At 44.7% G+C, this 14,614-nt stretch overlaps 1 long non-coding RNA gene across 1 annotated transcript in view; it reads right to left on the bottom strand.

Annotated features, from left to right (window-relative positions):
• LOC132209304 (uncharacterized) overlaps positions 1-14,614 on the bottom strand; it is a 102,181-nt gene that overhangs the window by 85,585 nt on the left and 1,982 nt on the right. Inside the window, exons 2-3 of the long non-coding RNA XR_009445408.1 lie at positions 5,216-5,417; positions 3,060-3,284 (exon numbers count right to left, since the gene is read on the bottom strand). This is a non-coding gene — a long non-coding RNA (uncharacterized LOC132209304). The remainder of the gene's footprint in view (positions 1-3,059; positions 3,285-5,215; positions 5,418-14,614) is intronic.

Here is a 14,614-nt window from a genome sequence, read left to right as displayed (position 1 = left end):
TGTTAAGAACAGAAAAGTGAAAACTGCCGGGTTAGAAAGTTCCAGCTACGTGCTTACCTGATGGAAATGCATTGACTGTGATATTAATATATATAATTGTTAAATGAGAATACTGACGAATTTTGCTTATTGTTTCTGTGATGATCTAAACAATCCATTTGTCAACACTATAAAGTAGATATTGTTATTGTAAACACCCCTGAAAATGCAAAGAAAACTTCAAGAGGGGCCAAATAAGTCGTGTTGGGAAACAAAGAAATGGCAGAGGAACTGAACAAGTATTTTGCATCAGTCTTGAGGTTGGAAGGCACCAGTAGTAGAACTTTAAGGGAGTCTGAAGCAGAAGCGAGTGTGGTGGCCATCACTAAGGAGATGGTACAGGGGAAGCTCAAGGGTCTGTGTGGAATTTGTACATTCTCTCCATGTCTGCATGTGTCTCCGCCTTGTGCTCTGATTTCCATCCACAGTCCAAAGATGTGCAGGCAAGGTGGATCAGCCGTGGCAAATCTGAGCTTGCCGGGAAACAGTGCAGGGCTGGGTCTTGGTGAGATGTTCTTTGCGGAGATGGTGCAGACCCAATGGCCTCTTTCCGCTCTGTAGGAATTCTATAATTCCAAGAAGATGGTAAATTACATGGACCAGATGGACTGTCCCCCAGAGTTCTGAAGGAGGTAAGTGAGAAGACCATGCGGGCATTGGTGATCTTTCAGGAGTTACTGGAGTCAGGGTGGGTCCCAAAGGAGTGCAAAATGGCAAATATAACACCCCTGTTTAAAATGGAGGGAGGCAAAAGATGAGAAATTACAGACCTGTTAGCCTGGCGCTGGTCATTGGGTCAGATTTCAGAGTCCAATATTAAGGATGAGACCGGACAATGCTTGGAAGTACATGGCAATACTTGGAAATACATGGTAAATTGGGCTGAGAAAACACAACTTTGTCAAGAGAAGGTCTCTGTTAGATTCTTTGGGAATGTCACCAGTGAGTCAAAACCAAAGAGAGCCATTGAACTTTATCTATTTGGAATTCCAGAAAGCCTTTGGCAAGGTGACACACAGGAGTCTTCAAAATAAAAAATGAGCTTATGGTGTTCGGGAGTAGGTACTGGCATGGACAGAGGATCGGCTAACTGGCAGAATGCAGAGAGTGGCAATAAAAGGGTCTTTTTCAGGATGGCAGCCAGCAACTACAGGAGTTCCGCACTCATCAGAGATCAGACTACAGCCATTCACGTTATACATTAGCAATCTCGACAAAGGAACTGATGGTATTGTTGTCCACAGGGCGTTGTTGCTAAGTCTGCAGATGACATTTCGATAGGTGGAGAGGCAAGTAGTGTTGAGGAAGTGGGGAGGTCACAGAGAGTCTGTAGAGATGGGCAAGTACAGGCATAGACTATTTTCTAAATGGGGAAAGGCTTCAGAAATCTGAAGCACAAAGATGCCCCAGTTCAGGATTCTTTTAACATGCAGGTTCAGTTGGCAGTTGGGAAGGCAAATGCAATGTCAGCATTCATTTCAAGACGGCAAAAATATAAGAGCAGAGATGTATTGCTGAGGCTGTGTAAGGCTCTGGTTATCTTGCATTTGGAATATTAAGAGCAGTTTTTGGCCATCTATCTAAGGAAGGGTGTGCTGGCCTTTGTCAGGGTCTAGAGGAGGTTCTCAAACATAATCCTGGGGATGAAGGCACCGTCACGTGAGGAGTGGCTGAGAACTCTGGGTCTGTACTCGATGGAGTTTAGAAGGACGAAGGGGGTCACACTGAAGGTCAGTCAGGCCTGGATAGAGTGGACATGGAGATGATGTTTCCACGAGTAGGACAGACCAGGACCTGAGGGCACAGCCTCAGAGTCAAAGGGACCATCTTTCAGGATGGAGGTGAGGAGGAATTTCTTCAGTCAGAAAGTTGTGAATCTGTGGAACTCATTGATGCAGAAAGCTGTGGAGGCCAAGTCAGAGTTGATTTCAGGCATAGATAGATATGTTCTTGCTTAGTGAGGACACAGGAGGTTGAGAATGACAGATCCCACTCAATGGGCTGAATGGTCTAAATCTGTTCTGAAATCTGAAGGTCTAAAACACTGGAATGTTAGTTCAGTGTTATTTTTATTGCACTGCAAGGACAGTATCTTTCCAAAAGACCTCACAAATTTTCCCACTCTGTTGTTGCAAACCTATTCAATAACTAGCAACAATGCTCCTATAGTGCCTCCCTCAGCCGACGCTAGTTAGTTCTACACTCATCGTAACTGCACGTGTTTGCCACCACTGAAACATCCCGGTATTACTGGCACTAGTGCCATGTTTAAAGGCTATTGTGAACCAGTAAAATACCCAGAATCCAGAACTGCCTTGTACAGTTCATAGCATTTGTCCCAGACAGGGCAGGAAAGGGGAAATTAGCACCTTATTTACAGTTAGGGACCTGGAGGTCCTGGTGGATGGATTGGTGCAGTGGAGGACTGTCCTCTTTCCCAAGGACAAGCACAGGAGGCCACAACACAATATTCGGCCAGACTCATCTGAGGCTGTCCAGTGTCAATGCAGTCTCAACCACCAAAAGAACCATACAGCAGTGCTGCAGGATCAGTGACCTCTGCTCCAATGGAAGAGGATCCTCATTGGTCTGTGCTACCTCACATTCACACTCTCTTTAATTCTGCACCACCCTTCAGCACAGCTCATGTAATACCATTCTCACCAAAGCATTCAATGTCTGTCTTCGCTTGCTCTCGTCTACTTGAGGCCCCAAGGCTATTAATCCTGTATATTCTCTGTGCCTCTTGCTCTCACCCAGGAGACCTCACCTCCCTTCCCAAACATACATGAGCACTAACAAATGCACCACCTCATTTCATCTCACTCAATTCCTCCCTTTGTTTCATTCCAGGAAAAACAGCCCACAGTAGGGCAGAAAGAGCCAACACAGGTAGTGAGGTGTCCAATGTTTGACTTCTCACAACCTATGACGACAGTGTCCTGACCATGGTCATTCTGAGCAGCCAACTGATTGCATCCAAGCCCCTCGAGTGATATCAGACAATGCCCTGGAGTTACCTCGATCTGCTGCCTGAAACTGCCTCGCTTGACTGGAGACCATTCCCCTCGGAACCTGAAGCATGACCATGTGGTTGGAGACAATGCAATGCCTTCTGTGCTTCTGCAGCTGGCACATACTGCGGGTGTGAGATCAACATATCACGGTGCTGAACGGCAACACATCCACTCCTTTGATTGATGACTGCTGACAAGCATGACAAGCTGTCTGGCTTGGTCTCGATGCTAAAAAGTTAATCAACATAGTAGCGTTATGAGTCTGTCAGATGTGGCGGAGGGGCAAACCTTAAGAAGACAAGGCAAATGAAGACAAGGCAGAGGAGCTGTTAGCATGCATGCAGGGACACAATGAGAGTTGAGAGCTCAAGCAAGGTGTCCTGATGTGTAACGTGGCCCAATACACGAATGGGTGCCTGTCCCTGCATATAAAAGTGCCCTGGCAGTAGCACTGCAATGTGGGGGGCTGCTGCAATCCAGAATGCAGTAATGAAGTACAGAAGAGTACTGAAAGCAGATCTGTGATGTGCCATGATGTGCTGAGGCTGGAACATGTCACATGTCAAAACTGTGGACATGGGGTGCTCCTGATGGGTGTGGCTGCAGATGCTGCGGACTAGTGCCCAAGTTGGAGGTGCAGAGGAGCATTGAGCAATGTGGAAGCACCACACACCCACTCAGAATTTCATGTTGTTAATTCGGAGCATCCAGTTTCTGTCTGGCAGGTAGAAAAAGGGAATAAGTACTAATGAGGGTGGTACTGAGAAATAGTGCATGTCGTTCAGTGCTCCCTAGCGAGAATTTCAGCTCAATATCTACAACTTCCCTGGAAAAGGCAACATTTTGGTTTTGACATCCTGAAGCAGCTTGAGCTGCTATCAATATGAAGGGTACGCACCTAATGAAGAATGTCAAAATTGACAGTGGCAATAACGATTTAATATTGGAACACATCTCATGCAGACAAAGCTCAATTTTATATTAACGGTAAATTCAAGGTGATTGGGGTGGATAGGAGGACACCGAAAGTTTAACCCTGGACGTCCATTGCCAAGTCCATGAATTGTATCCAGCCTGGACTGAAAGAAAATAAAATTCTCTCCGCTTGCAAGGATTCCCCAATATACTGTCACAGTCCTAATACATTTCCAAGTGAAGTGCATAACATTATTCCTGAATGGAGTTTACTAAACAATCTGACTGAGATAAGCTGAACGACAATTAGTCTGGAAAATACCACAATGGCACAGTTAATGCCCTTCAAGATACTGGCGAGGTAAAAAATTCTCAGTTATGAGAGAGACTGGTATGCTGGGTTTGTTTTCCTTGGAGCAGAGGAGGCTGAGGTTGGGGTTGGGATCTGATTGAGGCAAAGAAAATTATGACAGGCACAGGCAGAATACATTGTGAGAATCCTTTCTCCATGGCACATGTGTCTAAGACCAGATGGCACAAGTTTACGGTGAGGATTAAATGCTTTGGAGGAAGTCTGAGGAAAAGCTTTTTCATCTAAAAAGTGGTAGACATATGGGGCACGCTGCCTGAGAGGGTAGTTGAGGCAGGTATTCTCAACATTTAAAAAGCATCTGGGATGAGCATTTAAAATGCTCGGTCAAGTAGGCTGTGGAACAAGTGCCGATAAATGAGATTAGTGCAGCTTGGTGTATGTTGGGAGGCATAGACACAGTGTTTCTATGCTGTACGACTCTACGAGATTGAGGGTCACATAAAAATTTATTCTACATCTGGCCGTTTATTCCTTGACATTAACTGGATGATGTTCATATTGTGTACTTTATACACATCTTTCTCCAGCACTAACATTTGTCACCGTGAAGAGCATTACAATCAGAGTGTCAAGATGTCTACATGATCCTGTACAGATCTGACCAAATGGATTCCAAAGTATATCAGTTTCAATTTTACGATTTAAAACAAAAATCGCTAAAACTTTCAACTACTTTATCTGTTTAAGTGAAATGAAATTAGAACATACTGAAACCTTCTGTCAACAATACCAGGATTGATTTTAATCAGTCGACAATCTTCATCTTCACTGAACGGATCATGTACATATCAAAATCCAATATGTCGGATGCAGTTTAAATGCACCTTAGGAGAATCTAAACATACTACATTAAAGTGTAAATCATACATACGTATCAAATACGTTCAGCAGCCAGTTCAGACACATGTCGACACAGAGTGGCACATTGACCAAGTCCTTGTGGTTTTGTTCCAAAACATCATAAATGGACGTTAAACAGTTGATTACTTCAGTCACATTCAGAAGTTGCTCGGTTTGTGTCAATTTGTGTTGATCAAAGACGCGTTGCGCTGTGTGCAACTCCAACAGATCCACTACAAAGGAGGAAGAAAACTAACTTTGATTACAGTTTTAACTTATTGAGCTATCAAATAAAATTAATTCCTGTATTTGGCCTAGAAATAAATACAATGATTCACAAAAGTACTCTGGAATGAAGGAAACAGGCCATTTCCTTCTCAAATGCACGATGTCAAATCTAACTAGGGAACCGTCAGTGATAATGTATGGTTTAGAAGGGGTGGACACTAGGAAGTTGTTTCCGTTAGGTAGGGAGACTAGGACCCGTGGGCACAGCCTTAAAATTAGAGGGGGTAAATTTAAAACTGAAATGAGACGACACGTCTTCAGCCAGAGAGTGGTGGGCTTGTGAATTCATTGCCGCAGATTGCAGTGGAGGCCAGGACGTTGGATGCCTTCCAGGCAGAGATCGACAAATTCTTGATCCCAAAAGGAATCAAGGGCTAGGGGGAGAATGCAGGGAAGTGGTGTTGAAATGCCCATCAGCCATGATTTAAATGGCAGAGTGGACTTGATGGGCCGAATGGCCTCACTTCCACTCCTATGTCTTATGGTCTTATGATGCTGGTCATATTCTGTCGTTTGGTTCAGTAATTTCTGCAGAACAATGGTGGAGGAACAGTAGCTTTGTATGTTATGAAGCCCTCCTTTATATTTATGAAGCAGGACTCAGTACAATTTAAACTAAAACATCCATCTCTTTCAACCGACGTGCATTCTCACTACACCCAAATCCAAAGTACAAACTAATTGGCTCTTTACTCGTTTCAAATAGTGGATCTTACAACCCCTATTTCACTGCTGGTAATCAGCATTCATTTAAATCACACTAGGTTGCAGCTATGAAGTGTGTTAATCACACATTCTTGTTCATTTTAAAAAGGCGCTCTGTTACCTCGGTTTTGAACTAGATTTCTCTTGTAATTTTGCTCCTTTGTCATACACATGGTATGTTCTACAGCATCTACCAAAAACAATTAGTAGTTAAACAAGTATCAATTCATTTTAGTTCACATGATGCCAACAAAATCTGGCAAACATGGTCAAAACATGGAATGCCAATCGAACCACTCCAAATACAACAGAACCTCCATAAATAAAATCTAATGGCAATATGAGGAATGAAGCTCCCAGAGATATGCATTCATCTGAGTGAAATCGTTGATTTTCTCGGCTTCTAACCCTTTCACAGGCAGAGAGATCCTGGCCCATGAACGTTCACTGCTTGAAAAAAATTCCCCTCTACATCGCCCTACATCTTTTCCCCAAAACATGAATGCATTCCCTTCTCCTTGTAACATCATCCACCAGCCATGGGAACACAGCCTCTCCACGTTTATCTTATCCCAACCAATCATAATCCTTTATGTCTCCATTAACTACTTATTAATCCCCTGTACTCCAATGAAAATAGCATTAGCTAAATTTGTTGATAAAATGTCACAATCCTAAAACAGGTTGGGTAAATTTCATCATTATTACTCAATACTACCAAAATTATTACTCTTGAAGTTTAGTCCCAGATTTGGGTGCATCATTCCAGTCCTATTTCAAGGTTCAGGATAACTTCTTCGTTTTAGCACTGTACGAGCTCCATTATACAGCCCCATCCCACAAATACAAAGGTGGGAAGGAGCACATAAAATCTGGAGGGCACTTGTGCGTACATGTGTGGAACTTCTGGGGAACTGTCAAGCAGCCTGCCTATCCTTTGGCCTGCTGAGATCAATTGATGGCAATTTATTGCGTAAGGAGATAGATGTCAATCAGGAAGGCAGTGAGCTTTACATGCACAATCCAGCCTCGAAAAACTGAGTTGGTAGGGGATCCTCATCCACAGGCCCCTTGGCCTGATCCAAGGCACTTCACGCCCTTAAACTCTCATCCAACGTTTCAACATCCCCGAACAACCCTCGACCACTCCGAACCTCTCGTCCGGGACCTGCCATCCAGCCATCAGCAACTTCAGACTCTTCTGGGCTCTAAGTGGCCAGGAGTTCTACAAGGTAGAACTTCCATCAAAGAGGCGCCCCATGTCCTGCCTCCAGCCATTTAATGCTGCAGGGCAGCTGTGAAGAGCATGGGCAGAGTCCCATTTGGCATTTCAACTGGGAGACACCTGAGCAGGAGTGGGGGCAACAGCACCATGTCGAGTACTATTCACCAGACCAAAACTTCCATATCCTCAGCATTCTCTCCAATGTTCTGCCAATTCAACAGTCAGTGCCCAAGGTTAGTGGGAAACCAGAAATAAGGAAAGATTTCAAAGTCGAGAAATAGAAAAGAAACTGACAATAAGAGCTTATTTAAACAAATGAAAAGGAAGGAAGAAGTCAAAGTGAACGCAGATCCCTTAAAGAATGGAGGCTGCAAAAATAATAATGGGGAATCAGGAAATGGCAAATGAGACAAATAAATGCTTTATGTCAGTCTTCACAGCAAAAGGCACAAATACCATCTCAAAACTATTTAGTGAACAAAGAGCAAAAAGCAGACAAGAAATATCACCAGAGAAGAGGTGCTCGGGGAACTAATGGGGTTAAAGGTCGATAGGTATCTGGGACCTGATGTACTCTGTGCTAGTAAATTAAAAGATGTAGCTAGTGCGGCCTGACTTGAAATACTGCGTGCAGTTCAGGTCGCCCCATTACAGGAAGGATGTGGAAGCATTGGAAAAGGTTCAGAGGAGATTTACCAGGATGTTGCCTGGTCTGGAGTGAAGGTCTTACGAAGAAAGGCTGAGGGACTTGGGTCTGTTCGCATTGGAGAGAAGAAGGTTAAGAGGGGATTTAATAGAGACATACAAGATGATCAGTGGATTAGATCGGGTGGGCAGTGGGAGTCTTTTTCCGAGGATGATGACTTCAGCTTGTACAAAGGGGCACAGCTACACATTCAGGGATAATAGATTTGAGACAGATGTCAGAGGCAGGTTCTTTACTCAGAGAGTGGTAAGGGCGTGGATCGCCCTGCCAGCCAATGTGGTTCACTCAGCCACATTCGGGGCATTTAAACAGTCCTTGGGTAAGCAGATGAGCGCTGATGGGCTGGTGTAGCGGGGTGGGCTTATATTAGTTCACTGGTCGGTGCAACAACAAAGGCCGAAGGGCCTGTTCTGCGCTGTATCGTTCTATGTTCTAACCCCCCACCAGCACTCATCTTCACTGGTTTCATCCTCGCCGCTTCGAACTGTCTGTCTCCTCTCCAACTATCTTCTCAGCTATCCATCTTCAATCCGCCTCCCCCTCTCTCCATATTTATTTCAGAATCCCCTTCCCCTGCCCCATTTCTGAAGAAGGGTCCAGATTCCAAACATCAGCCGTCCTGTTCCTCTAATGCTGCTTGGCCTGCTGCACTCATCCAGCTCTACACCTTGTTTCTTCAGATTATCCGGCATCTGCAGTTCCTACTATCTCTGAAGAGATTTTCTTTCTCTTCTCCCACAGCAGTCTTGGAAACAACTCATATGGGCGTGGGGATTTGTTCACTTTTAAACCAGCCAATAATTTCAATTTCACACTGCATCTTCCTGCTTTATAGACATCAATGCTCCTCCTTGAAGGGAGGACAGATGGGAGGTACTTGTCGACTGTATCGATGCCCTTCAGTTCTGAACACAGATTGCCCCATCACCCTTCGTACACCCCGGTTTCTAATTGGCCCTACTCTTTCCCTGGTTATTCTCCTGCTTGATATGCCTGCAGAATATCTTGATATTCTTTCCAATCTTGGCCACCACCGTATCTTCACACTTCATTTTTATACGTCACTAGTCATCCATTCATTTGCTCCCTTTGCACTTGTCATAAACATGTCCTGAACATTCCTCAAGATCCAGGGTTCTCCAGGCTTGTTGATCATAAATTTCACCCAAAACGGAACATAGCTGGCCTTTACTCTCCCAGTTCCTTTTCTGCTGTAGATTCGCCCTCAACTAACTTCCCAAAATATTACACCCAGATCCTGCCTTGTTTCAGTAAAATATGCCTTACCCCAAACCAAAAACATTTTTTTTTAAACAGATCTCCTCTCCCATGTTGAAAAGTCTGTTGTCGTGGTCACTATCACTAAAGCACTTAGCCACTGTCACCTTGAACACTGCCTTTGTGTCCCAGAAGTAGGTCCCTTACAAGCTCGTCTACATGGTGATGTTAAATAATCTCTCAAATGTATTTAAAGAATTATTTCCCAAGTCAAACTTTTATGTTATCTCAATTAATGTTGTGCAGTTGAAATCCACTAATATAATCTTTATATTATTATTTTCTCACCCCTCAGTGAATTACCTGCTCTTCAATTGCCCACTGCTTGGAGGCCGACAGCTTAAATTCCTCACCACATTAGCAAACCCTTGTGCAAGGATTTTGGTTCCTTTCTGCTTCAGCTGCAGACCAGCCAACTTGTAGAGGATATACCATCCCCACAAATTGTCCTTCAGATCCATGTGTCTAAATCCCTCCCCAAACACAAACACTTGAGCCAAGCATTCATCTGTTTTCTTCCCCTTTTTCTTGCCTTCTCAGCATGTGGCACCACGAATAATCCAGAGATTGCAACTTTAGAGGTTCTGCTATTTAATCCACTGCCTAGCTCTCGGAACACTTGATGCAAGACCTCATCACTCATCTTACCAAAGTGTACATCGAGCTGCGTCTTACAGTCCTCCTCCTTCAGGATATTTTTAATGACATTGTTGATCTGGTTAACACGCCATAATGGAGTCACATCAATGACTGTGAAAAATCTGGTCCACCCAGATCGTCGCAATGGGCAAAAAAGCACACCAATGTCTCTACTTCCCAGGAGGCTAAGGCAATTCAAATATAAAGGGCAACTTTCATTGATGTACCAGAGAAAGCATCCTATCTGGATGCATATCATAGCATGGTTTGGCAACTGTTCTTCCTAAGAAAACAACAGACTCCACAGTCATGAACACAGCACAGTGCATCATGCAAATCAGCCTTCCACTCATTGATTCCACCTATACTTCCTGCTGCCTCGGGAAAGCAACTGACATTATCAAAGGTCTTTCTCACCCGCCAATTACACTCTCTTCTACCCTTTTCTGAAAGGAAGGTGTCAAAAAGTTTGTATTCATGTGTGAACAGATCCCAGAAAAGCTTCTTCACCACTGTTATTGGACATCTGAATAGAACACTTAAAATTTTAAATCTAATTTTGATCTTGCGCTCTGTGCATCTTCTCTGTTGCTGTCATTATGTTCCATTTCACTAATGCACCTTGTATGGTATGATCTGTCTATACTGCATGCATCACAGAACTTTTCACTGTACCTAGGCACATGTAATAATGAATACTCTAAATCAAATTGACTGTGTGCAAGAGAGAGGTGAACATATGATTGTGTTCAAGAGTGCAAAGACAGTGCACGAAAGTGTGAGCGTGCGCAGGACAGAATGTGTGCGCCAGTGACTGTGCTCAAGAGTGTGTAAACGAGAGTCAGCACAAAAGCGAGTGTAACAGCATGCATGAGGCAGTGAGAGTGTCTGTGAGAGCGAGTGAGCTTGAGAGCAAGTGAATTTGTAAGCCCAAGTGTGTGAGGGAGAGTTTTGTGTGTGTGTGTCTGTGTGTAGTTGAGAGTATGAACATTGGCAAAAGATCCTGCGAACAGGGCATGCAAGTGTGCCACGGAATGTGTGCAAGACCATGCATGATTGTATGACAGTATGGAGTATGAATGAGTGAGAACGTGACTCTGTGTGTGTGTGTGTCTGTCCGCGTGTGTCTGTCCGCGGTCAGTGTGTGTGGATAGTATGTTTGTGCATGAGGGATAGGATATGCATGTGCAACATAGTGTGACTGTGAACTTCTGTTTGTGCCTGAGTGAAGTGTTGGGGGAGAATAGGGAGAGGAGAGATCGAGAGAGCGTATGTGAGAGAGATGAGATGAGGAGAGGAATAAGAAATGATGAGTGGTCAATACCTGGAGGAAAAAAAGAACAGTGTGTGAGTGTTAAGAGAAGCCGCTGGATAGAATATGGAGGCTAAAATAGTATCAGAGATAATGGGAACTGCAGATGCTGGAGAATTCCAAGATAATAAAATGTGAGGCTGGATGAACACAGCAGGCCAAGCAGCATCTCAGGAGCACAAAAGCTTCATGAATGGTCTAGGCCCGAAACGTCAGCTTTTGTGCTCCTGAGATGCTGCTTGGCCTGCTGTGTTCATCCAGCCTCACATTTTATTATCTTGGAATATGGAGGCTATTGTTTTACTGATGGTACTGAATGAAAAGCAAGTGACACCTCTACTTGTTAGGGGACAGGAGATGTGCATTAGAGAAGGAGATACAGTCAAGCCTTGTTAGAGACAGCAGACACATTGAAAATGCACAGAAACTGAAATTAAAGCTTTCTTGTCAATGTGTCAAGAGGTGAGACAAATATGACGGGCTAATATTGTACCTTTGTGCTCAGTAAAATCATAGAATCATGAATCAGAGAATCCTTACAGTGTGGAAACAGGTCCGTCAGTCCAACACATCCACACTGCCCCTCAAAGCATCCCACCGAGACCCATCCACCCATAACTCACCTAACCTACACATCACTGAACTCCTTGGGAAATTTAGCATGGCCAATCCACCGAACTTGCACGTCTTTTGACTGTGGGAGGAAACTGGAGCACCCAGAGAAAACCCATGCGGACACATGAAGAATGTGCAAACTCCACACAGATAGTCAAAGGGTGGAATTGAACCCAAGTTGCTGGTGCCGTGAGGCGGCAGTGTCAAGCAGAGCCCCTGTGCTCTTTATTATGCCAATTAAGCTGCAAGCATTATTTTTAAAGGAAGGAAACGTACCATCGTCACAGGATGCCAGTGCTTTCAATTTTCTATCAGCTTTGAGAACTTTATCCATGTCTGTCTTGACAAGGGCAAGGTGATGGCAATGGTGTGAACAGCAATTTGATTCACTCTAAATCAACTATAACACTAATTTCCAAAACTTTGAAAACTCAATGTCCTGTTTTTCGAAGATGTCTGCATGTTCCATGGAAAATCATGTAATTTCCACTGCCTACCAGGCCAATCATTTCTTCACTCTGATCTCTGTCTCTCTCGCTCTCTCTCTCTGTGTCTTGCCCTCTTTGATTTCTGTAATTCCCGCCCTCCCTACCCTCAGCTACCTGTACTCATATGCTCGAGGCTTCTCCAATTTTCTGATGTTCATGCTAAAGCTTTAAGATCCCCGCACTGAACGTCAGCAAATTTTTCCAGAAGCCTCAAATGACTGCTGCCCAGTGGCTCTTACATCCATTTTCATCACTATGAAGTGCTTTGAGAGGTTGGTCATGGGTCACATCAACTCCACCCTCCCACATTACCTTGATCCACTGCAATTCACCTACTGATGCAGCAGATCCATCGTCGATGTCCTCTCTTTGGCTTTACACACATCTCTGGAACGTCCAGATAACAAGGGCATCTACATCAAGCTCCTACTTATTGACCACATCTCCACCTTCAATACCCTAATGCCAAACAAACACATCTCCAAGATTTTGAGTAGGATTAATTTCTTATATTTTTATGCCAATTATATGACTGAATTAATTAAGTCGATTTAATTTTCAAACAAGTCTAGGTTTCTTTGTATTTCACCAGAGTCCAAATGTAAATTTATTCACATGCAAATTACATGAATGGCTTCAACATACAAATAAGTTCAGAGCTGATACACATTGTCATATAGGTTATGACACTCAGGAAACTTGATGTAGCAAAGACACCTAACATGTGCTGTCTCCATGATAACAAGGTGTCGAGCTGAATGAGCACAGCAGGCTGAGCAGCATCAGAGGAGTAGGAAAGCTGACGTTTTTGGTCCAGATCTTTTGTCAGGAATCGGACACAAAAGAATCTGAGATAACAGGTGTAGAGCTGGATGATGCTGCTTGGCTTGTTGTGTTCATAAGACCATAAGACAGAGGAGTGGAAGTAAGGCCATTTGGCCCATCAAGTCCACTCTGGCATCTGAATCATGGCTGATGGGCATTTCAACTCCACTTCCCTGTACTCTCCCCATAGCCCTTGATTCATCCAGCTCTACACTTTGTTATCTTAGACTCCCCAGCATCGGCAGTTCCCACTATCTGTGTGGTCCTCCTCTACGTCAGGGAAACCAAGCGGAGGCTTGGTTCACACTAAACAACTGCACCTCCCAGTCGCCAACCATTTTAACTACCCCTCCCAATCCTCAGATGGACTGTCCATCCTGGACCTCCTGCAGTGCCACAACGATGGCACCCAAAGGTTGCAGGAACAGTACCACTTATTTTGCTTGGGAACCCTGCAGCCTAATGGTATCAGTGTGGATTTCACAAGCTTCAAAATTTCCCCTCCCCACCTACATCCCAAAACCAGCCCAGCTCATCCTCACCTCCCTAACCTGTCCTTCCTCCCACTTACCCACTCTCCCACCTCAAGCCCTACCCCCATCTCCTACCTACCAGCCTCATCCCACCCCCTTAGCCTGTTTGTCCTCCCTGGACTGACCGATCCCCTCCCTAACTCCCCACGTACACTCATCTTGACTGGCTCCATCCACCGCCTCTTTAACCTGTCTGTCTCCACTCCACCTATCTTCTCCTTTATCCAGAGATAATGGGAACTGCAGATGCTGGAGAATCCAAGATAACAAAGTGTGAAGCTGGATGAACACAGCAGGCCAAGCAGCATCTCAGGAGCACAAAAGCTGACATTTCGGGCCTAGACCGTTCATCAGAGAGGGTGTTGGGGAGAGGGCTCCGAAATAAATAGGGAGAGAGACGGGGAAGCGGACCGAAGATGGAGACAACAGAAGATAGGTGGAGAGGAGAGTATCGGTGGGAAGGTCGGGAGAGGATAGGTCAGTCCAGGGAGGACGGACAGGTCAAGCAAACAGGATGAGGTTAGTCAGGAGGAAATGAAAGTGCGGCTTGAGGTGGGAGGAGGAGATAGGTGAGAGGAAGAACAGGTTAGGGAGGCGGGACAAGCTGGGCTGGTTTTGGGATGCAGTGCGGGGAGGGGATGAGTTGGGCTCGTTTTGGGATGCAGTCGGGGAGGGGAGATTTTGAAGCTTGGGAACTTCACATCGATACGATTGGGCTGCAGGGCTCCCAAGCGGAATATGAGTTGCTGTTCCTGCACTCTTTGCGTGGCACCATTGTGGCACTGCAGGAGGCCCACGATGGACAAGTCGTCTGAG

The sequence above is a fragment of the Stegostoma tigrinum genome, unplaced genomic scaffold (assembly GCF_030684315.1).
Source record: "Stegostoma tigrinum isolate sSteTig4 unplaced genomic scaffold, sSteTig4.hap1 scaffold_83, whole genome shotgun sequence".
NCBI lineage: Eukaryota > Metazoa > Chordata > Chondrichthyes > Orectolobiformes > Stegostomatidae > Stegostoma > Stegostoma tigrinum.
The sequence above is the reverse complement of the archived record's forward strand: the minus strand, read 5'-3'. Positions and strand labels throughout refer to the sequence as shown.